The sequence below is a fragment of the Hetaerina americana genome, unplaced genomic scaffold (assembly GCF_022747635.1).
Source record: "Hetaerina americana unplaced genomic scaffold, ioHetAmer1.1.p SCAF_2, whole genome shotgun sequence".
Classification (NCBI taxonomy): domain Eukaryota; kingdom Metazoa; phylum Arthropoda; class Insecta; order Odonata; family Calopterygidae; genus Hetaerina; species Hetaerina americana.
In genome coordinates, this window is record NW_027286763.1 from 99273382 (window position 1) to 99298637 (window position 25256).

General features: G+C 41.9%; 1 protein-coding gene across 3 annotated transcripts in view; it reads left to right on the forward strand.

The window, feature by feature from the left end:
• Nucleotides 1-10805: 10805 nt before the first annotated feature.
• The window catches only part of LOC139688342 (leucine-rich repeat-containing protein 26-like), an 82999-nt gene continuing 68548 nt past the window's right edge, over nucleotides 10806-25256 (forward strand). The window contains exons 1-2 of one of the 3 annotated variants that reach the window (XM_071585854.1): nucleotides 10806-10821; nucleotides 16119-16356. The gene's annotated coding sequence lies outside the window, so the exon portion shown is untranslated. Of the gene's footprint in view, nucleotides 10822-15567; nucleotides 16357-25256 lie in introns of those variants that run through there. The other 2 variants (XM_071585853.1, XM_071585852.1) reach the window with 2 other exon arrangements.

The window sequence follows — 25256 nt, forward strand, 5'->3', positions numbered from 1 at the left end:
GTAAAGATTCCTGATGTTAGATGGCTAAACCGTTTACGGTAATAGTTCTCTTTCATTTTGTTCTAGTAGTTCTTTAAATGAATAAAGTTCTCCCGTAGGAAGGAGATCCATTAAAAGGTATTTTTCGACTGGCACAATGGGAATGGGATGAGAATTAAGGAGAGTTGGGAGAGTGTGGGGAAAGTCGTTACTCTGGACATGTTTGAAATGAAGCGATGTCCTTCGGTGTCAGTCCTGGGGAAGATAATCTTTGACGGTGGTTAGAGGGCGGACTCGGCGACGCCTGACTCGGTTGACTGTTCGGTCCAGAAAAAGCCGTCTCCTCCATTGATGAGTCTAATGCAGTTTCGGTCTAATGACGATTGGTGGCCTCGCAAGGCAGAGCTGCAGGTTTGAAGGACACAAGTCGCTCGAGGTGGCGAGTTGAGCCTCATACGAATTGTTTTTAAAGAACTGCTATGACCAAGCTCAAAATTATTGATCTTTGACTTGCGCTCGTCACATGCGCATGTACTAATACGTTGTTTTGAAGACACTGGTGAGGAAAATCCTTGTAATAAGTCAATTCTGTAGTCTATCGATGATTGCTCGATCCGAAGGGATCGGGTTGGTGCGGTGGATAGTCTAATCGCTACCCACCAGAGGTCCGGAATCCTGGCGGTGGCAGAATTTTGTTAAGGCATCTCGATCCCTGCTTAGGTGTCTTGTGGACAGCTTTTCGAGTCGAGGACATCGTCCGTTGAATTGGGCGTTTTTCGTTAATAGTGGGATAATGTCAAGCCCGGGTTTCTCTTCACCCTTCCGCCTTTCGCAGAAAATCCTACCGGCACTAGATTTTTCGCCTATATTACCAGATGGCCTAAATTACCTCACTTGCCTGGTCGCTTTTTCTAATGGCTACCACTACGGTGGAGAGAACTTTCTAACATGGGAGGCCATTACTGCGAGCTTTTCGTAAACAATACGCGACAATTGGTGGTCCCAAAACTCGGTAGAGTTTCAGGCCTCATACGCGTACCATCCGAAGAGAGAGGGAAAGAAAGAACAGGTCCGTACTCCGGCGAGGCTAAAGGAGGATGACATTGTTTGATTGCATGGCGGCAAATAATAAGTATGGAGGAGTGAAGAAGGAATTGGGAAAACAAGAAGTCCACGCGATAGTAATAATTGTTAGGGACCGCCCGAAACCTGCCTTCAATTGGGTACCAACCTACTTGTATGATGATAATGTCATTAATCGTTTTTTGATGTTGTGGCACTGTCATCTGTTTGAAAGTACGTCATTTTGTAAATTGAAAACATTTATAATTTGACATAATTGATATCCTCGGTCAACTCTCGACTTTAACTAACTATAATTTAGTGATGCTCCCACGGACTGATGATGCATTACTTCCATGTACTCATGAGTGCATATATATATAATAGTGAGCAATAGTAAATTGAAGATATTTTCTTGATAAAAAGGCATCCAATAAGTGCTGGTTCTCTGCCCTGGAGTGTAAAGGTGAAAGAATCTCTTAAAAGAGACCTAGAACTTCACGAAGAGTCAAAGAAGAGTTAACGAATTGAACCCATTGGTGACTGATAGCAACCAAGTAAATAAAAAGCAATGTCCCGACGTCGTAGACAGATTTATTCGACGAACGTAAAAATATGTCCAGAACAGGAAATATGCGTAGGTGTGGAGAGAAGCGCGGCAGCACCTGAATCGGCATACTCTCAGATAATGGCGGAAAGTAATCAAAAGCTTTAACTGTTGGCCAACTAAATGTTAATTAGCTTTCCTAAAGGTTTTCACTTCAGGTTAATTAAGCTTTCGTTCGATAGAGAGGGCCACAGGTGCTCTCCCGTTGGAGGCGCCTACACTTTTAGTGCCCACGTAGCATGTGAACATTCCGGAAATGCTCGTACTGTTCATTTTTCGAATCAGAACACTCAGCGAACCTTTAAATGCCAATTATCATAACCATGTTCTGTCAGTGTTCGTATCTGAATACTCCGTGAACCATTATATTCCTAAGTCATGGGGACGTTCAGGGAACTCTCAGCGAATATGCAAAAACATTGCTAAGTTTTCTGTGCAACTGTAAATGTACGAAGATTTCACGGATCTGTCGCTAAGTAATTGAAATGATGAATGTACTTTCATTGTTTCCTCAATTTTGAGTCAATATTGGTTGCCGAAAGGGAATATTTAATGTCTTTTACTTAAATACGAAATTTTTGATGCTCAATAAGTCCCGCATAACCCATGTCAACACCAAAGCACACTTGCAGAGATATTTTGACTGTCATAGTTAACCGAAGTGGAGGACTGTTATCTATGTGTACCTATGTATTTTTTGCAAATGATATTGTGCAATGTTCTTTAATATCCTCCACTGCAAAACCCTCATTGTCTTTCTACGCGGCAAATACGTATCATACAAGGCCGAAATGGTCAATGGATATCAGCCGGTTGAGCCGTTTCAGAGAATATGAAAGTTACTGGCTCTTGTCATGTTTATGTTTATCGGGTTTATCTTGAATTTGCTTATATAGGTGTTTATGAATGAGGTTGTATTCAGTTGCGGAAAAATAGACAATAATGTTTCTTTGGAAGAAATGTTTGTTGTTTTTCTGCTGATGCAGATTAACGACATCGGCATTTACACTTGAAATGTACTCTTCATATTCCAGGTAAGATTTTGATCTTTCAGAATTTTCTTAAATGAGACTCATGTAATAATGAAATGAACGAAATATTTCGTAGGATGCCTTCCATAGATTTTTTAATTGCGACGCCCGACGGTTCATGAATGCTCATATATTAATCTAAGTTCAAATATCCCAATCTCAAAGTTTATCAAAAAAAGAAACGTTTTGCTCATTGGTCTCATAAATGGTAGTTCATCTTTAAGTCGTACTTGGATATCATCCTTGAGCAGCAGTGATAATTACGATCACGGAAGCAAAATGGCTTGAGTGAGTATAAATTATTATACATAAGTTTTTGCGCAATCTCTTCTTTTTTCAAACTATCCTCTGTTTTCATCAATAGGCTCTGTACCCCAAACCCTCTGAAAGCAATTATGATGTCATTGTAAATAAGAGGGTAGGTTGAAAAGTAATGCACAGATGCTTGCAGATCGCGAACAAAAACAAATAGCAAGATCGGGCAAAAAGTACATTAAAGTACAATTCTTCAGTTTCAAAATCATATATTTATTTTTCGGAAAGAAATATTGAAAATTGAGGTGAACCTGAGTATGATACGATGTAATGAAATCCGGTTGGTAAGATTAAAACATTAAGTGGAAGTAACAACGTTTCAATTTTTCTCTCCGTAATGGATAAGTCCCGCAAAGTTAAGCTTGAAATTACCAATTTTATCCTTCCATTTAATTTGATTAAAGCTTGATCATCCGTATATCTAATTGATTGGAAGAGTATTGCATTGCATGCTTTCCATGCCATTTCCTCCCCATGTTTGTTGAAAAGCACGGATGATAATGATAACCCTGTCTTATCCATTCCCCTGCCTGGCACTGCAGATCTTGATTCCCCATCCGCTACCGGCACCTGTGCAGCCTGAGATATAACGGTTTCCGAAAAGTTTCCTAACCTTTCAGTCTACTACAGTAACCCTACAGTCTTTGAAGTACATTCATTAGCTGTACTCAATTTACTCTTTACCTCTGGAAACCCACGTAGGAAACAAATGTACCATGTTCCATTCTATATTTAGTTTTATTAATAATCTCCATTCGACTTCACGTGTATCTTTCCTGCTTCTGAAGCTTGAACTAATCATCTCCTCAGTAATCACTTGTGTGCTACTTTATCCTTTTGTTGATGATCCGAAATGACATCTTAGCTGCGTGCGAAATTAAGCTTATTGTCCCCTAGTCCTCACCTACTGCTGCTTTTCCCTTTTTGGGATGCGAACTAATCCAGAATTGAGGATGTCTCCCGAACAAATCCCCATAAAGAGCCCATAAAATCTTTTTCCCACGTTGTCCTAAACCCTAAGACTGTTCCTTGGGGAAATTATCAATCCTTACTTCATTCTCCCCATTGATATCCTTAAACTGTCTCTTTATTTCTTTCAAGTATGCCAGAAAATTTTTATCCTCATATCGTAATCTGTTTTTGTATCTAAACTTGGTGGCTTAATATATTTACCATATAGCTCCTTGACGTATTCTTTCCATTTTAAAAACATTTTCTGGGCTCATCAATAAATTTACTCTCGTATTTCTCAAAGAGTGCACAAATTTTCCTTTCTAACTTTCTGTAACTGGTTTCACCCTCCTCTACATCGCATCTATTTCACTGTCTCCCTCAAGTCTCCATGTTTTCACTCGTGATTATACTTTTCCATTCATTTACTCAAATACCTTCCTAACCATGTCTTTTGAAATCCATTAATTTCCACTCCTTTTTTTTATATTTCTTTTGTGTCTTTTGTGAGTTTCGTTATGTCGTTTAAAGTTATGCCCATCGTTCTTCAAGAGTACCCCTCCCATGGCCCTGGTCCAGGAATTTTATGAATAACTTCCTGGTATTCCTTCCTTTTCGTCCCAGTTAAGAGTTTTGGCATTCAGTTTTCTCAAACGTTCCCCTTTTTATTTTCATATAACTTACAGGACACTTCATGAACAATACATTGTATTCTGAATTAGCTCCTTTCCAGGAAACGTCCTAATAGATTTTGCTGTTCCTAAATGTATATGTAACGTTAATGAAACCTAAATGATTATCTCCTGAGATTTCCTCGGGTTTAGTGACTTCCATTACGATGTTTGAGAATAATTTTTAGTTATAACTAAGTTATTTTCTTGCAACAGTTAGTTGTTTTCTTTCTACTTTCATCCCTTTGTTTCTAACTCGTACTTCACTACCCGAGTTCCATTGCTTCCTTCCCCTACGACTTCATTGCAATCTCCCATCAATATCAAGAGTGCCCTTTCATGGAGTACTCAAAACCGCTTCCTCTGTTTGACCATATACACTTCCTACTTTTTCTTCCTTATGATTACTTATCAACATGTACACCTGAACAAAAACCATGTTTGTTAGTTCAGCTTTAATCAGCTCTCTTAATATTATATCACTCATCTGGCCATGATTACTCTCTTTTTGTGATAATTTGGTCTCTTCAATCCATCTATCTTTTAGTTTATATGATAGCTAACGGATATATTTAGCAATGAGCCAAAATACTAGCATAAATCTGACTTGTTTTAATTCTTCTGTAAACCATCGCTCGCTTTCTTTCACCCCGCTATCTATTACTCTGCAAACAATGTTCTCCGATTTCTTCCAGTATCACCTTGCACAGGTATATTACTGTATGTCCGTTCCTCATTTCCTGCTTGATATTTTATAGCTTTCCTCTCGTGAAATTCGTTTTAACATTCCAAGTCCTTATTCTAAGAGTTTCCCTCCTCTTCAGTTCCCCAGTTGCTTATAGTGTTATTAACGCGGCACCATCATTAGGCATTATTATACGTTTGTCCCGAGGGAAGGAAACCGTACATTCTATTCTCATACTTTATAGAGGAAAGGTTAATATTTTCAATTCTTTATAATGACGCACTCACATTCATGGCCGCCAACTGGGGTCAGAAGCACCTGCTGCCATCTTACTGAGGTGTTGACGCTGCACGGACTACCTTTCGTCTGGTTCCTTCCTTCAACATGGATCAGGATCAGTTATCATTGCTCCCACCAGCACAGCCCAAGGGATCATCATTACAATCTAGTTTTTTTGCCACGCCAAGGTTTTAGCATATCGGAAAGGACTAAACATACGAGGAATATTAAATAAATTGTGATCATACGAGGTAGACTCAAGTGAAAGCCGTAAAACTTCGCTACAATTTCGAAATATCGTGCCAATGCCCATTTTCGTTTTCCAAAGTGATAGCCATGATTTGACTAGTGATAAGTGAAGGTAGCATGATACCAAAACGTAGCAATACGGTGCAACAATAGTATAAAGATAACCGCTCCACTTTCAACATGCACTACGGAGAAACAGCGATTATTTATTCGTTTTTCATAAGTGAGGGAGGGAACATCTAAATTCATCGACGAATGAAATTTCAGAATGGTGATTCACCTTTTTCACTTTAGCGATAACGCCTGGACTCGGAGTTCTTAAACAGTTTTATTTTCGTATCAGACTCCCCTCGCCGGGTCAGGCACACACCGTGATGTGACAGCAGAGATTTTAAGAGAAGTTCAAGCTATGGTCTTTCTTGGGGTATCCATGAACTTCCGAAGCGCTGAAATAATTCTTCTGTACGCTAAGAGCTTCTGTACGCTATACACGAAAATTGTATGAGCCAGAACCTTTTAAAAAATATGTTATTTTGTATTATATTACTGGCTTAATCTATAATGTGAGGACTACATAAACTATAAGTTTGATTTCCCATGCAGCTAAATTGGTTCTCAGGACCATCAACAAAAGGATGGAAAGCAAGGCCAATCATTACTTAAGGGATGATCAGTTTGGGTTTAGGGGGGGCAGAGGCACGCGCGATGCCTTTGCACTAATGAGATTATTAATCGAGAGGAATATAGAACACAACCAGGAGGTATTTGCCTGTTTCGTAGATTTCGAAATAGCGTTTGATAGCGTGAATTGGGAAAAACTAATGGGTATATTGCAGAAAATAGGAATAGATTGGAGGGACAGGAGGCTAATCCGCAACCTGTACATTTCTCAGACTGCTCAGGTGCGAGTGGGGAACGGGGAGTCCGAATGGGAAATGTCAGGAAGAGGTGTAAGGCAGGGTTGCCCATTATCACCGTTGCTGTTCAACGTAAATGTTGAGGAAATGATTAAAGAGGCATGGAAAGAACTGGAAGTAGGAATGAAAATTGGAGGAGAATTCTTAAAATCAGTTAGATTTCCTGACGACTAAGCTCTAGTTTGTCAGTCAGCCAAGGGGTTGCAAGCATTGCAGAGAGAATTGGAAACTCAGTGCGATAGATTTGGGATGAGAATCAATACATAAAACAACGGTTATACGGTTTTCCAGAAAGATAAGGGCTAAGTTAAATATTAAAAGAGGAGGGTAAAAATAAGATCAAGTGGAACAGGTTACGTGTTTTTGAAGTGTTTTGGACCATAATGGTCAACGTAGTTAGGACGCAAGAAGAAGAATTGCACTAGGCAAAGAAGCTTTCACAAGGAGGCGTGGAATTGATGACAAGGACGTTGAGTGAGGATGTTAAGTAAAGGCTCGTGAAAACTTTCAAATGGAGCGTAGTTATGTAAGGCACAGAAACATGGTCACCGAAGTAGGAAGATAGACGTAGATTGGAGGCTTTTGAAATGTGGGCGTGGAGGTCAAATGGACCAAAAGGAAAATAAACGAGGAAGTGCTAGGTATGGCGGGAGAGGATAGTGGATTGTTGGGAGAAATCCCAAGGAGGTAGGAAAAATGGATTAATGACATATTGACCGGCAGTAGGATGTTGAAGACTGTAATAGAGGGGAGAATGTTAGGCAAACGGGGAAAGGGCAGGAATAGGACAGGGATGTTGGACGGGATGAAGGGAGGAAGAAAGTACACGAGATAAAGAGGAACTTGATGTAGAGTAGAATACTGTATTGTGTTTTGTTAGGATTCACAAAATATTTATTTGGTAGTTGTGTCCATCCATAACCTACCTTAATCGGTAGATTACTTATTAATGTGACTTACTTTTCATTCATATGACCCTGGATTTGCGTCAGCGGCTGCCGTTGTAAGTTGAAACTGTTCAGTAGGCTTACCGCAGCAATACTACTCTTGGTGATGTAAACATTGACACGGCTGCCGCCATTGCGAGAGAAGATCATCGAATAATAAAATATTGAAAATTTAATTGGTTGCCACCCAAATATCGATCAAAGGAAAATTGCGTACGAGGCGTGTTCAAAATTAATGTCAAGTGTATACCTCATCCTCCCTATTGTTCAGACCCCTAGCCCTGCAGTGATTTTTTTCATTAAGGATATCAGTCCAGAATCCTTATGTTTTTCCCAATTATTTTCTATGTGACATTGTAAATTTATTGTTTATTTTTTCGTATTTTCTTGATAATAAGTGGGCTATCAAAAATTGTACACACTTAATTGTACTGATTATTTACGTATTTAGGCATGTATGTGGCAAGAGGTTAGGTGGAAGAAGGGGCTATCTAGTCTCATTGTCATCCCAATAAAGACGTTAATTATTATTATCCCGTGTGGCTTTTTTCTGTTGTCCAATGTGAAAAAAGAAATACGATTTATTTATAAATTTGCAGAAAAGAGTAAATATATTTTACATTCGTTTTTTAATTGCTTTTTTTCGATAAACAGGAGAAATTAAATACTTGATGTCCCTATTTCCATGACTTTGTATGCAACTTTATGGTTCCAATGCTATGTTTTGTGAGGTTTTTAGTATACCGATTTTGATTTATTACAATTTATTTTATAATTACAAATTTTCAGTATCAATTCCTAATGTGATATAATGCCTGATCTCAGAGGTAGATGACAAGTCGCGCACAATTCATCCCCTGCTTCTTTATCGTGTAGTCCTCCATATGGCCTATTTTCCTGTGTTTCCTCGACACTTTATCCGCTCATTTGGTTTTCAGCATCCGCCTGCTGCACAATGTTTCTGAGGCTCATATTTTCCTCCGATCTGCTTCTCTATAGGTCCATGTCTCTGATCCATAGAGTACCACACTTCACACGAAGGCTATCTCGTCTTTCTGTTAGTAAACTTATCTTCTTTTAGCATAGTAGGTTCCCCACCCCTACAGACGCCTTCGCTCAAAATAACCTGCGATAGAATCTGTTCAAGCCTGTTCTATTTCGTTTTTTCCTCCTTTTAGGTGAAAATTATATTCCCTTGACTTTATCTCTTCCTAGGTGAGCAATTGCTATTCACACCTCTCTTCCGAATTCTATGATGATGTTTACATTTAACTGTGCTGATTAGGCCAGTAATGGTTTGCCTGGCACAGAGTTGTCATTATTCAGAGTTGCTATTTTTTAATGCTATTCCCACCATCCCTTCTGAAGCAAAGGATTATTCGCATTTCGAAGGATGCCCTCAGCCTGAGTTGTAAGTTGACCCTCTCTCTTTCCAATTTTAAACACAATAGACCGAAGTACCCGAGGTGGTGCACGTAACTACTCTTGTAATAATGCGATCACCAAACACTTCCAAATATATTTTTTGGGACAAAATACCTTAATCGGGAAAATTCAATGATGAACGAAGGAGGTATCGGAGCAAAGTTGGGGTGTTTTATATTCATTTTGAGTTTAGGTCAACTTTCTGGCACATTCAAATGTGTACCCACAAGCATTTGTGAAGGGTTTGTCAAAATCAGAATCCAGCTTATTATTTCCATCATACATGTATGGGTTTTTACAGACGGTTTTTTAATGAACTCGAATTGTGCTAGAGAGTGAATCGAGCACTTAATTCTGCAGACATATACACTCATTTGATTGTATTTTAGTGATCTCATGTTCCGGAATAGCATGGAGTATTTGCAATTACATTTCCTCGATCGCAAAATTACTCGTGAATGGCCAGTGTCATTCAAAAAGTCTTAGCCTGCCTCGCTGGCTGGCTGGGTGATTCAATCTGTAATTTTCCCAACATCCATGCCTATGACGGGACGCAAACCCATGAACTTTGAACTAACAGGACAACGGACTAATTATAAACAAAATAACTCACCCGCCCCTGCTATCTTTGGCTGTACCGACTTCAAGATAATTGATCACATCGGTTGCTTCCTAACTTTATGGCATTCCAGGTCAAAGTAATTTATTGTTCGCGAACTCATAAAATCACTAATACCGGGAAAACTGATTACCCTATTTTCAATAAAAATTGTCATCAATATTTTTGTCTTCTCGGGTGGAGTTTATGGTGCACTACTCGCTTGCCTACGCATTGAATGGGAAAGAGGCTAGAAGGCTTCAGTCAAACCGGCTTCCGATTGAAGACCTTATGAATGAATCATGTTTTGGGTGGACTTGAATGCAGGATACCATCAGAAAACAGACAAACAAATGGAGAAACATCATAAGACACAGATGTTGCTCATTAATTAAGTTTTTACCCGATTTTGGTGGACTAACGGACGGACCCTACCCTAGCTCAACTCCTCCACACAGCTGCCCGGTAAAAAAAATACATACCCGGCGGGGAATTATTGTGTCATTCACACGCATTCAGACCAGAAGCCGTACGCGATCTTCCGTTTCCGGGAGGACATCGAACCCTACCCTTTTCTCATACCTGTCGCGACCCCCACGATAATATATCCTCACTCCTTCATTCAACTCCAGCTTTTGAGGAAGGGGGGGCTGCTTCGACCGACTCCAGGGGCTCCACGCGCACGCGAAATTTCCTAAACACTCCCCTCTCCCGCACCCTCAACCCCCTACCCCGCCCCTCCCAACCACCCGCTTCCCAGTAGTCTTCGCCTCGCGCACGCCGCGAATATCGACTCGCCAACTGGGGGGGGGGGGGGGTCGCCGCCATGCCCCTCTCTCCCGGCGCACGCGTGCTCGCCGTACACCCACGGTGCGCCCCCCTTTGGTGTCTGCTGCCACCCCCACCTTTTCACTGGGGGAGAATTGATGGAGGGGGGACTTCGCACACGACGGCACCGAAGCGGTTGAGCCCCCCCAAATGTTTTCCCCGCTTCTCCTTCGACGAGGGAGGACGCGGCGATCGCGCTGATCCGACCACGGACAGGCTGTCTCCCACGTGAGCCGCGGACTTGCCTCGGATGCACTGGCGCTGCTACCCGGGACAGGTGAGGGACCTCCCCCGGTGTCAACCACTCCCCCCCGCCCCCGATTATTTCCATTCCACCCCTCGCTTTTGTCACTCCCTAGTTCTCCATTTCACGAATTTCCAGTATTTCGGAGTAAACGTAATGTTTTAGTGTACTCGTAGATCTCAACATACTGGTGCGAACCAAATTTCGATTATTTACTTGTGCTAATGCCTACATTCTTGCAATTATTTGGTTGTGAATCCCTGTTGGGCGGGGGTCTCTTGGTTCACCTGTTTCTTAATCCTCAGACGCACGACGTAAATTCGTCAAACTTTTACATAGCCGCAACCTTATCTATAGCATTTAATTATCTTTCTTTTATCTCTATTTCCCGGCCCTGGTCATCTCGTTGACTAATGAGGACGCCGGTTAAGTTGAAAGCCGAGGGTTTCAATTCATCTCGAGCTTCAACGATCCGATGTCATTTGCGGAAGTTTCTGTGAATGAGTGCAGGATGTGATATGGCCGAAGGCAAGTGAATTTATTGCACATCTATTGAATCAAACTGAACTTCAGTGATTCTCATTCAACCACCGTGCTCATTACACCCTAAATGTTATGACTGAAGTAAACGGGCAGTGTCAGCTAAGGGCTATTGAATATAGGGACGGAACAATATGTACAGTGGTAGGCATGGGCTTATTATTAAAAGTGTTACCTCAACTTCGCTAATGGTAGCAGTGGGAATTCATTGGCGCGAATACCACTCATTTATGGTCGCCTTTGTAGAAAAGACCATAAAACACGCCGATTTCGGCAGTCTTTTGATTTAATGCTTATTTCTTTCTTTTGAATTGAGTAAATTCACTTAAGCTGTCAAATAATTCCCACGTTTTTCATATATTTTGTTAATCATACGGTGTTTTATCCTTTCGAGTTAACTTTATTGACTGTTTTGGAAATGCAGACGACGTTTTTATTATTTTGATTTTGCGTTTTTTTCAAAATGGAAAAGCTTTATCAAGGTTCCACAGATATCTTTCATTTGCTCCGCTGTTTTCGAAGCAAATCATGACCATCAAGAATTATAATAAGAGTTTTCAGGCATTTTATAGGCGTGAAGTCTTGATGGTGTGCGGAGGATGTTTACGGTGGGGGAGGACTTTGGAGGTTATGGGACGCTAGGGCTGCAGCTTCATGAGGCAAGGTGAGGAGGGTGTGGTCAAGGGTGGTGGTGGGTGGAGTGAAGAATTGTGAGGGATGATTAGCGGGAGAAAGTGTGATGTTTCGGGAGACGTTTGGGGGTACAAGTTTGGTGAGGAGATAGTCTTTTCGTGAGGGTAGGAAAAACACAGTGAGGATTGGGGAATTCCATGAATACAATTAATTGCTCGTTAACAACTGTAAAAGGCTGGGAGGTTTGCCCTTGAAGGATTTCAATCTGTTCCAAGTCATCGGGTCTGGAGTCGTTGCTAACTTGTGCAGGATGTTTGGTTCAAAGTCACTTTCGCGGCCGCAATCAAGGAGACGTTTGGCGAAATTTGAAGAGTTATCATGATTTATGAAACATAACCGGTGCTCTTTGATTCGGGTGTAGAAATTCCTGCGGGGGGTTTTAAAAACATGAATTGCAATACAATCAATGCACTCAGGTTTGGACACTCCGCTGTGCTTCATTTTGCATATTTTATCTTTGGTGTTACATGAAAATTTTCCTAAAATTCTACAGCTGTAGAATGCTGTAGCTGAATTCATCTCACCTTTTGGAAAAAGTTTCGTAACTTCCGATTAAATCATGTATTCCCGGGGAATAGGATTTTAACCATTTCACCTTTCCTTCGTTTCCTTTTTTTTGCTGTACATTTGATTGATGGCAAGACGGTTTACTTTTTTCCGGCACATCTTCTCTATTAGTTACCATAAAGCAAATCGCCATAAAAAACGGATACCCTGGAGCCCGGGTTCGATTCTCGGAAATGTCTCTGGAACCCTAAGCTTCTCCCAAGTCGAGTAATTTTTCGGATACCAGATCATCCTAGGAAACCAAAAGCGGCATAGGGAAAGAAGCTGCTCTCACCCTGATTCGTGAATTTCTAACGATCTATTCAAGCCAAGGTGAGCACGCTACCCTTTCCTATCAAACCAAACTACGGGTTGATTACTTTGGAGGTATATTGATATATTTTGGAGACTATAGCGACCGTTATAATTTGGAAAAAAATCCTTGCACTCTACCCCAAGAAAAACTTAAGCATGCTCATTTCCAATAGAAATAATATGATTATATTGTTTTGCTTTTACTGTGTTATTCACCAACGCTGGTGACGAAAGAAGAAAGTTGAATTTTTTAAGTTCTTGCCGAATGAGATGTTTAAGTTTCGTTTTTTGAAGAATATTTTTGAATAAAATAATTATATATTCTCCAGATCCATCAACTTGAGTGCGAAAGGGCTAGTAATGCTTCAGAGATAAGAAAAAGTTCAGGCATTATTTGAGTCAGTTGAATCGGAAAATACGATGTCCATCAACCGTTTGTATCTTTCACTGATAACCTTTATTTCCGCTTCCCAGTGATCTCCTTTCAATCTAATCTCATTTTCCATGATTATTATTATTCAAGACCTCAATATTATTTAGAGCCATCTGCGAGTATCTCTGATTGAGGCGATCGATTATACGCATATATTTCGTCATTGAACATTATACCGTGCAATGTTCGTAAACCTCTGTGATTCCGTATGTTAATTTCTAAATAATATGGGGCCAATGTTTTTCAGCAATATCAGCTAATCGTGTTTGCGCCTCCAAATGGCCACGCTGTCTTCAGTGCTGGATAAATGGATTCCGAATTTTGAGTAAAGATGTCACTGTGTCCATTTCCACTAAAATATTTTTCTTTCACAGCCCAGTTTCAATAATACTGTTGTCAAACATTGTCAACAAAAAACATGAGTGATAACAGTGTTTTGTTGCTACCGTCAACAGGGGCTGAGCCAATCCTGTTGATCAAATTAACTTCGAATAATAATACTCTTACATCGTCGCTCGCTTTACCGCGTTTTCTCTTAGGGCGGGCATTTCCCCACTATCCCCACTAATGTCACAATTGCCTTACTGAAGGGTTTTCAGTATCTGTCAAATACGTTAGCAGTACGTATTCCATTTAAGATATTTGTCCTTTCCGTTACTTTGCCGTATTTCCCCCCCCCCCCATTGCCAGAAGTCCAAAGTGATCCACTTCCTTTCCCGTGGGCAAGTAACCTCCCCTTCCCTGACCCCATACCCCACCCCATGCTCTCCTCCTAACGATACCAGACCCCCCTCCCAATCTCCTCCTCTCCACCCCCACTCCAAAGGAGAGAAGGAGGGGCCGCAGGGGAGAGGGGAAGTGGGGGGTGGTGAGAGAGGGAGAGTATTAGTGCAACTCCTCTGCCTGGGGGCAGGAGTCCACCATCGTCTCAGCTCTCTATCGCATCTCCTCCTAGTCATATGGGATTCAAATGCAAAGAACGGACGTAAGAGAAAGAGACATAGTATATCATATTGACCAATAAGTCCAGTCCCGTCGAGATATCATCAAACGAGCCCGTCTCTCAAAAATTTCCCGGAGTGCCTGCTTTCGCTTACCAGTGACCAAGTGCGGTGAAGTCGTCGGCGTCGCGATTGAGCGAAGCGCGTTTCTCCGCAGACGCATGCGCATGGAGTGCGTAAATCGCGCACACCGACTGAGGTTTCGCGGTGCGAATTTTTGTAAATTTTATTTTATTAGATTTTTTTGTCCAATTTTAATTCGGGCCCTTTTCAAACCGCGCACGCGTGTGACCGCACGACGCCTGTCGTGGAATGAGACACGCAAACCTTCGGGGCTGGGGGTTGAGAACCGCTACCACCCCCATCATCCTCTTCCTCCCCCGCTCTTTCTTTCTTTCCACCCCCACTCTCTTTCCTCGTGTCTGACAGCGGGCTTCTTCATGGACGTCCCTATCAGTTCCGGAGAAGTCCTGTATCAAATGGTTCTAATAATACAGGAGGGGGGAGGTATTGAGGGAATCGGAACTGATTCCTTAAGAGATGCGATTTCAGGGAGTGCCGTCGGCGCGTCAACTACGACTGCGTACACTTCAGTGCACCGTTGTCTCTCAGTGCTTCGAGGCGTGGTGATGTGGAAAGTGAAATAAAATGGGAAATATAAAGAGTGCGACGGTGTGCTGAAACAATATCGTGTGATGCAAGCGCCTTTGCGTTCGGCATGACGTCAGGCTGAATTTTCCGTCGGCAGTGAAACAATAACCCCCCCCCCCCCTTATACCCCGGTCGCAAGACGAATAGGCACCAACCGAACCCCTGACGGGCGATCCGTTTCTTACGCCGCTCCTTGTCCAATTTATCGCTTGAGCGGGTGGGAGGATGGTGGCGGGGATTAGCTCACGGAACATCGGAGACAAATCATCTTCAGAGTTTTGAGCTAACGAGCCCTTGGCTAATAGCATCGAGAGTGGTGAAATTACGACAGGAATACGGCGAAAATAGTAAATGGAGGCGTACGGAAGTGTGTCCGTCTAAACGGTCCTCGCTCGGAAATGGAGTGGAAGTGACGCGTCCTCTAAGTGAACTCGGTTTCGTTTTCACGACGTGGGACATTCAATTTTTGCGAAGACCATAAACGTTCGGTTAAGCGGACGCGAGGGGTGCGCTGGAGCGACGGGGTGGGCGGCGGAGGGGAGGGCGAGGCGGGGGAGGGCTGGTAGCGAACGGAGCTACCCGAAGAATAGCTCGTAAACCAATCTCATTCGTGCTCTCAAAACTATCCCGCAAACGTCTGTACAAAAGCAGTATCTCGAGAGCAAAGCGAGAGCGGAAGACTTTTTGTCTTCTCGCGGAAGGAGAATTGTTCATTTTTTCCACCGTTTCTCCTATCCGTGGCGTCCCCAATTGAAAGGGTTATGAAAGATCCTTCGGGTTCGAAAAAAAGTCAACTCGGTGGAAGCGAAGGACGAGTTGAGGAAGAGAGAAAAACAAGCGGGAATCGGTGAAGGATAGAATTGGTGTTTTTCCATAGATACACCACCTACCTAATCGCAATTTTTTTTCTCTCCTGTCGAAAGCGATATTTTTTTAACTATATGGATTTTTTGAGAGCGGTAGTAGAAATCCGAGGACACGAATGACCCATGGGTGAGCCCGAAGGATAGGGGAAGGAGAAAAGGGCCCCACAGTCCCCCCATCGTCGTCCCTCAACGCTCTCCTCCCCTCCCCCCGCCCTTCGCAAATCCCTGCACTTTCCGGGAAAGTTCGAATTTTCACCCTCCGTTCCCTTTGTTTCATTTTACCAGTGGGAAGGACGTTGGGAAATCGCTGAAGACGAAGGAAGGGTTGCTTCGGGGACTTTGGATTACCGTACCCCACAGAGTGCTTCTCTCTCCTCAGCGACCGCTGGCCCCAGCGGAGCGGTAATCGAGAGGGACCGAATTGTGAGAGAGTCAAGTGCTGTGGACGAGGGGAGAGAGAGAGATAGAGGATCGAGACCTAGCAGAGGGACATTCCGTCGAGGAAGTGGGAGGCTGCTGAAAGGTGAGTCAAAAAACGTGAAAGAAGTCTCATGGGCCGCTGACTTTCCGGCAGCCCCTTTTCCCGATACCCCAACCACCCCCCTCACCCGGATTAATCACCACAGTGGGTACACCTGCCACCGTTTCGCAAAAGGTGCGTCTTCCATCTTAAACCCTTCCTACCCTCGCGACCGCCTGTTTTCATGACCCAACGGACAAAACTCCCTACCATTCGACACATCCTCCTCGTTAATCTTCCTCTCCCTTCGGCATTTTCTCCCAACCTCCCCTTTTCCCTCGCCGCATTCGAGTTCGTTTGATCGTTGCCCCTCAAATGAAGTAAGGAACGTTCCCTCATGGAATACTGGAGTATTGCACTGTGCCCACTTTTTCCTTCAGCAAGGCAGGTTCACAATCGAATATTGAAAATTGTTTGATTGCGATCGGCCGCCGTCCCGGACACTGTTTACAATTTTCCTTAACGACCTTTCGAATCGCGAAAATTCGTTCGATCCGAGGTTGGCTTCGAACTCCTTTGAAGTAAATGGGACTCTTTTTACCCCGCCGTCATATTCTTCGGTCTTTTAAAGAGGAACCACACGATGTCGTCAGTAAATGCGTGTTTTCTTGGTTCACCATCCGAAATACACGGAGTTTGCCAGTTAACATGTGTTTCAATGGCACCACTTGCGTTATGACCGGACGTACCACATCACGCTTGTTTTCCAATCGGAAACGCTTGGGCCAAACGAAGGACAACCTATTAGCAATTCACGATGCTTTGGTAATTCCTACCCCTGCCACCTGCCCCCAGATCACTTTGTTCCCACACTGTGCATACGACTCAAGATATTTCCTTTACACCATTTTAATTTATTAATTGAATTCACTGTCTCATATTGATTTTCACTCTTTAACCAGGATATTCTTTGTTTCCGCCATTTATTTAGTTTGGAATAAATAATACCATTTTATGATCAACGGGGATTAGTTTTTAAAGATTTCCATTTAACTTATTTTTTGGAATTCTTACTTTTTGGGGTCTTGTTAAATTAGTTTCCTTCTTAATAATAACACCATTTATCACCATCAAAGAAGCATGTATGTAATGCTTTCCGAATTATTTTCGATGGTTGCGATATTATTGAGCATCCGTTTTCGTTGCATATTTCGATGGTGCGATTCACACATCATTGGCCAGTTAATTATATGCGGGATACCACCTCTCCCTCTAAATGCGCGGTACACAACTTTCAGTTTGTAATTATAGCACAGTGTAGTGGACCGGCCCATGACGTCGAGATCCTGAATCTTAGGAATTTTAAGTTTTAGCAGCACATTCCTTCTCACGATTTCACTTTAACGCGTGAACTCTATTAACTATGGCTGTACCGTTCATTTTGCGTCTCGACGTATTTCCTAAGGAAGAGTCTCTTTCCTTCGCTTGGGAAAATATTTTTACCCACGATGTTTTTTTCACACCATTTCCGTTTTTGAAATTTGACAACTTTAGCGATTATTGTATGTCTATTCGTATTCTAATGGCATATTTTTCCCTGGAAAATTTATCGTGTGTAGTCCCTTTCTTAGACCATATGTTGGGAATTCCATCTTAACGGGAACATTAGTCATTTAAATTTAGTAGCCAACCAAATCAGTGGATCTTCTAAATTTCACTTGTATTACGAATAAATGAGAACGTCAGACAAGATTTGATGAAATCAATATATATATATATATATATATATATATATATATATATATATATATATACATATATATGATGGTTTCTGTATTAGAACCAGAAGAAATTCGCTTTTTATTTGAGCTATGTATGAGGAACAGCATCATACCCATGTACAATTTCAACGTGTAGTTAATTATTAAAGGACCAACTTAATTAACGTGTTTGAGGTATGTGAATTCTGGTGAATATTTATGACTTGCAAAGGCGAAATGTTAATAACCATACATCTACCTCACGAAACATCTAAGAATATGACTAATGACTAATCGAGCAATCGAACTGCTTTGGTTTAAGTCCATAAAAATAGATCAGAGTTATCATAGAGAGCAAAACAAAATATACCTTACCATTGTATGAGAGAACTTGAAAGCCAGAAAATTGGTCATCACACTACAAGTATTATTTTAAATACAGATTAAAAACATTTAATCAGCCGTAAATAATGTCGTTAAAGGCACGGTGAGTACACTTTTTCACGTGGCACGACTGCGCCACATTAAATGAGGGCGTAAAAGATAATTAGTGTCATCATAGCTAAGCCAAGAACTCAATAATTTGCCTTTTAAAGTTACCTATTCTGAAGATCTCGTTACTACTTTCTCTGTAGGGAGAAAGCTTTTTTTCTGTAGAATTTCATCGTCATAAAGAAAACTCAGATTAACGCCACCGGTTTTAGGCTGAAATTTCGTGCCGTCCTCCCATCAAAAGTGCTAAAACACGTGCTAACAATATCTCATTAAACCCTTTCCAGCTAATGAAGTTCTCGTGCATGGAGAAGAAATTCGAAGTGAGCCAATCCGAAATGCTCGCACCTGGAATGACGTAATGGGAAAATCGGAAGCTGTGCTCCCTGGGAGGTCGGAGAGAATTTATGACGGTCGTTAACATTTGTCGGCTCGAAATCAGTGCTCTGAAATCCGAATAAAGAGTTTGATTGATGAGGCACATAACATCGACGGCTCATCAAGTTGAACGCACGCTGACAGTTACTTCTTTGTTACTACCATTCTGATTACCCGAAAAAAACTGAAAAAAGTCGTCCGCGTGATCCTTGAAATTGTCTCCTTAAGATTCCTTCACGGTCCACCAAAGTTCACCTTGTTTACCACTTACCCTCGTCTGTGAATGCCACAAAGTCGGCGTGGGAGGCAAAGGTAACATGAGAACGAAACTTATATAGTTTTTCATTTTCCCTAGGGCCTCGGCATTTTCCTTTCCCGTTGAAAGACAAAACCGGACAACTTTTTCAATACCCCTCCGCCGTTAAGAGCTATCTATAAGCATGTATTTCCCACCCGTTCCATTTTATGTTAGCCAGTTGAAGAGAAAGATGGGGAGGTTAGAACGGCTATCACTGTCTCTACTCTCATTCGTCCTGATACCACTTCCATTCGGAAGTCCGAACTGGGAGTATCGTACTATTGATGGAGCTATTTGTAGAAATGGAACGAACACTGGAATTCCAACTAGAGGGAACATTTAAATCATTTCGGATGTGAATTTTACTGCGCCATCAACCATCTGAGGATCCTGGTTTTGGGTTCCCCCTCAGATTTGCGCGGCGCTTAACTCGATCTTCGTTTATCCTTCCTCTGCCCTGTTTTTTTTTTGTTTTTAGGCGTTGGGTTAGTCCATTTTCAACTCGTCGCAGAAACATGAATGGCCATTTTTATCTCCTGGACCTATTCATTTGCTTTATGGGTCAATTGCTGGAAACGTTTTTACTCTTGTCGTCTGCCTGGGAAACACCATCCGATATATTCGTAACAAATCATATGAATCTTCACGTTGCGTCGATGTGGACTAATACATTAATACTCTCACTTTGAGGACGAATCTTGTTCAAAAATGCTACCCACTATTCCGGGCACGTTTTCACCATTCAGTTAACATTACCCGTATTAAATGCTACACAGTTTATTTGATCTCTGCGTATCAGTTTTACCGATTCGTTGGTTTTTGTTTGACTTCCACACACATTCGGTGCCTATTGTTCACATCAAATTTAAACAGACAAGGAACATTGATAATTATCACAGTACAGTACATGGTATTAAATCACAAACTGTCACTCTCTAAGATGGGTTAAAAGATTGTTAAGAATAACTTGTGCACGGTAATTAACGTAACCATAGTAGAGGAACTGAACTGAATTTTCCATAATTTGAGTGTTAATATAAAATAGAAACCCTTCACGTGTCATTTTTCTGAGTATTTTTGCTGTAGTGTCGCCCACTTTTAATCACTGTAGTTCAACGACCCTTCTGTGCCATTACGCTTAAAATTCCGTGAGAATTAAGTGGCCTATCCATGAAAGTGAGAAACGAATTGTCAGCTCTGAATGCTTGTATCAATCAAATTGAACCACCAATCCCTGTTCTCTAAGAAGCCTTTCTGGTTCTTTTCTCTCCATCTTCGTTCAAAGCCCCGTTTCGCGCTCAGGCAGGAGTCGGCCGCAATCTCCGTTTATTGCCTACTTGGACTTGTCTGTCCTATGGCTTCGGCCCGTGTTAAGCTTTGCAGTGCAGCGTAAAATTATGACTTGAGTTACGTGGTCCTATTTGATGGAAGCCTTACTCAAGAGACTAGGGATATTGAGGGAGGTATCGATACGTTATGTTTAAAAAATATCGTATTCCCGATAAATCGTGTTGCGTAAAAACGTTTGCACAACGTAAGTCGTGGCCAATGTGGTGTAACTATTATTTTTATGAAAAATAATGCTGAATCAAGTCAGCGCCGATGCACGCGCATTGCAATTTCAAATAGAAGTTTCAAGAAAGTGAAATTTTGATTAAGAACCAATCAATTACGAACCTCATTTATTCCTGTCTCTAGTGCCACATATGCTTATAGTGTATTTATTCTTGTAAAATGGGCACAGTACTAGCAAAGGGATATACACTACGATAAAGGTAATAATTGCAAGTCCATGCTGTTTGAGAAGTAAGGGACTTGCTCTAATTTTCCCGAAAAACAAGGTAGTGGCGTATAGGTGTAGGTCATAAAGAAAAAACCATAATCACTAACATTTTTGATGATTACTTTGGTTTTTCGCTTTATGTACCTTCTCTAACCTTTGGTTTGGTTTCTATTATTTATTGAAACTCCCAGTTGCATTGGTTATATGTCATAGGTGTCTAGTGTCTATCATATTTAGAGCAATGCTTCACAACTCTTCAAATATTACCTTACGATTTTATATATCTCGCTTCGTCAACTCAAATGGGTCTTAAAGTCCAAAAGCTGCTGTCCATTTCTTCTCACGGATTCGTCTCTATGGGAATTTTTCCCTTTCAAATCGAATTATTTGAAATACAGATCCAGCTGACACGTAATACTGCTTGTGTGATACGTAGTTATGTTGAATCCTGTGTGGCTTCTTCACAGCCTCAGATGTGCTCCTAAAAGCAAATGCCACTCCTGAGGGGCAATCACGAATCTTTATAACGCACGAGAATTACGGTAAATATTTGGTAACGCCACAAATAACGAAAAAACGTTCACTGTTCCTCAGATTTCTAATTACGGGGTGCAAGCATGACGTGATTCTCCTCATAATAGTTAACTCTGAGAGCTAATTAAGTGCCAAATATTTGTATAATCTTGACAATGATATGACACGTAGCGCTCAGTCTTTTAATATTTTTTATGAAATGTATACATGAAACTTATACGATGATTTGCTCTTTACGAATTTTTCTCAACATGACATTTTTACTCTCTGTAAAAACTTCACTCCAGGTGAACATCATGGGAGCAATCTGAACCTTCTTATGTTATTTATACAATGGCCGACTTATCTTACTTTACTCAATCTTTCTAATACTTTTTCCTACTCACAGTAGTTTTAAAAGTTGCAGGATACATTTACATCATTAACCTTCTTTTAATATTCCGACCAAATTCCATTTATTCTTGCCACTCCTCCAGTAACATAGCATAACATAACTCCTGGGTTATTTCGAAATTATGGGTGCGCGGTCATCTTCGTGTATGACCACTGCTCAAAAGCAGAAAAAGGTTGTTCACACTTCAATGCTGACTCCTGGAAAGATCTCAGGAATCAGTGATACTTGTATTTATATATAGAATTTCTTATGGTTGCGACTAAGTCCGCCCAATTATTAACCCCGTTGCGGCCAACTCCAGTCCCACCACCGTCTCATCCCTAACCGTCCCCTCCCCATCCGATTCCAGCACCACTCGGGCTATTCTGGGAGAGATCTTTCTTTTTATATATCATCAGAAAATGTTTTCATATGAATTCAGTACGTGACTAATACGACGCGCTGCTTCCAGCCCATGAAAACTCAGCTGGTTAACCCATTCTCTTCGCTCGATTCCCTTGAGCCTACAAGCGTCGCGTTCTCTATCGAGGATACTGGACCTAAAGTTAATTAAAAGCAGCATTCACAAAAACTCATTTCTTAATTATTATTTCTTAGGTCTTCACGTTTCTGAGGATGAATTATGTGACATCGGCGGCATTTCAGTGTCAGCCATGTCCTTGCAATGCCATAGTTGCCTCATGTTAAGACTAAGTCGCATTAACATTGTCGTTCAAACATAAGGTCACTCGGAAGCATCGAGGGATGTGATCTTGGTGCAAGAAGTATGACAATCTACCACCTTTCGGAGCCTATCCCGGCTCTACAGAACATGGGAGAGTCGATTGATTTTTCCGCTGTGGTTGCCCGCTCAGGTGTGTACATACTCATTGCGTTCGTATCTAAACGCGCGGGCTTGGTCACGAACAGCGTATTGTGGTGAAATTTCCTTCGGTAGATATATATTATTGTTTACAGAAAGTCTGTTCCCTGGGGGCTTGAAGTCTGTTGTTGTGATAATTTTGACGCAGAGGTATGGGAAGAGGTCGATCACTAGCCATGATGTTTCATAGTTTCGAAGGCACAAACAATTTTGTGTTGAAAGATAGTATTTTGAGAGGTGTTTTTGATCCTTCCTAAGGAAGATATATATATATATATATATATATATATATATATATATATATATATACACATATATATACACACATATATATACACATATATACATATGTATGTACATACATATATATATGTATATAATTATAAAGTAATCTACCGGTTAAGGTAGGTTTATGGATGGGCACAACTACAAAATAAAGATTTTGTAATTCCTAACTAAACACGAAGTCTAGCAACCTACTCTGCATCAGGTCCCTCTTCATCTCCGAGTACCTATGTAGAAATACACACACACATATATATATATATATATATATATATATATATATATATATATATATTCCATCGTTTCTGTTCTTTACTAGTTCCAACGCTTAGGCGTCATCATCGGGTATTTGAAGATGATGCCTAAGTGTTGAAATGCTTGTTCTTCATTTAATGTATATTCGAGTTGATAAACTGCGTCGCAGCGATCGATAGAAAAAAAATGAAAAATGCTGAGTATGATTAAAAAGTAATGGAAGGCGTCCGTATGAGCCCATGTGCAAAGAATTAAAAAATACCAGACGCATGAAAAGAAGTCTAGAAAATGGAGGACAAGCGAAAGGATGAAACGGTTGAGCGCTCTCAGCCACAAACCCCACCCCTTGCGTCGCGGGTGCCCGCTTCGAACCAACTAACCCTTGGATGTTCTTTTGTGATCGGAGGACATTTTTTCTAGACCGGCCGTCTTTGAGTTTGTTTTGTGTGCCCCTGATCAGTCCTTGTACTAGAAGAAAATGGGGACCATGGGTATATCAATCAAATTTATAACACAAGGGTGGCAACGGGACAGCTGAGATCTCAATTCACACCCCGTCTTTTTAACTCTCATCTCTTTCCCTGTGGGTGCATCTAAGGTAATATCATAGAAAATGGATTAACTAAATAAGACGATGGATTAAAGTAGGCTACACAAAAGTACCAGCAGTGCGGGTACAGCTAGTAGAGGTTCGAGAATTGGTCGAAATGCACTTTGACTCTGGCTGATGAATAGATACGCCCTCAACTGAAATCAGGTGGATCCTCTGTTAGGCCATCTTATGGTGACCCGTGTGCCTCCCCTAATGCTAATATGCTATGAATACGTAGCCTTAAACGGCAGAACCACCGCTACCTTTTCCCATAGAAATTCCATGTTAGAGGAGGCGCTCGAAACCATGAGTTGCGGAATAGCTGACGCATTAACCACCAGATAATTCCATTCAGTCATGGGTGTCACATTTAAATGGAGCACTTGGACAGATCAGGGAAAGGCTCAGGTTATCCCAGTCAGGATTAATTATTTCTCTCATTGTGTGGGCTAGTGAGATCCACCCTGGACTATCGTGTTTGGAAGTCGTTTTAAAGACCATGAGTTTGAGGTCTTCGGCTGGATTCCCTCGGGGGATTTTTGCCAGTGAGAGTCGCGCTTCATCCGTCTGAGTGTCTTCCTTCCGAGGCGTCTTCTCCTCTCCCCCGTTCCATCACCACGCTTCCAACGCTCCTCCCCTTTCACCATCATCCCCGCTGTCGCTAGAAAGAATTCCACCTCACCGCACTTCCCCTTGGGAGGATTTCTCTTAATCGTGTTTTTCCTCTGGATTATTCCTTCACGCCGTCCCGGCACTCGGGGCGGATTTAAAATTATCATTTGAGGAGTCGGGCGAGCCGTGTAAATTCCCACTTGTGCGGATGCCTCACCTGTCACCGCAACCTCAGCCCCCCGACCCGTGCGTGTACGTATGCGCAGTTTGCGAGACGCTACCCACCCTCGTCCCACCCCCATCTCCAACGCGAACCTCAACGCTTTCCGTCGGTACCGCTTTAAAAGTCCCGCGGAGGAGTGTCCCAATCGGTCGACTCCTGGAGGTCGCTTTCTTTCGTGTCCCGGCCGCCACGCAGGGAACCGCGGAAGGGAAATTCTTGGGCCGTCGAATCACGCCCGCCACCGCGCCTGTCAGAGCGGTGTGCCGCCACTACCTGCGACAAGTGCGCATGACAGCGTTGCCGACTGACCAGTGACGTGTGTCCCGCTTTGGGCGTGCAAAAGACTGTTAATAGCGCAGTAATATAATGCGCGCGGCCCACACCCGATGGCACACTTTCTTGTTCTTTGATGACTCTTTTCTTCCGTCGCGTGTGACTCAACGGGTTCGCTCGTGGATGGGAGTTAATTAAGAAAATGCACTTTTCTAAACTCAC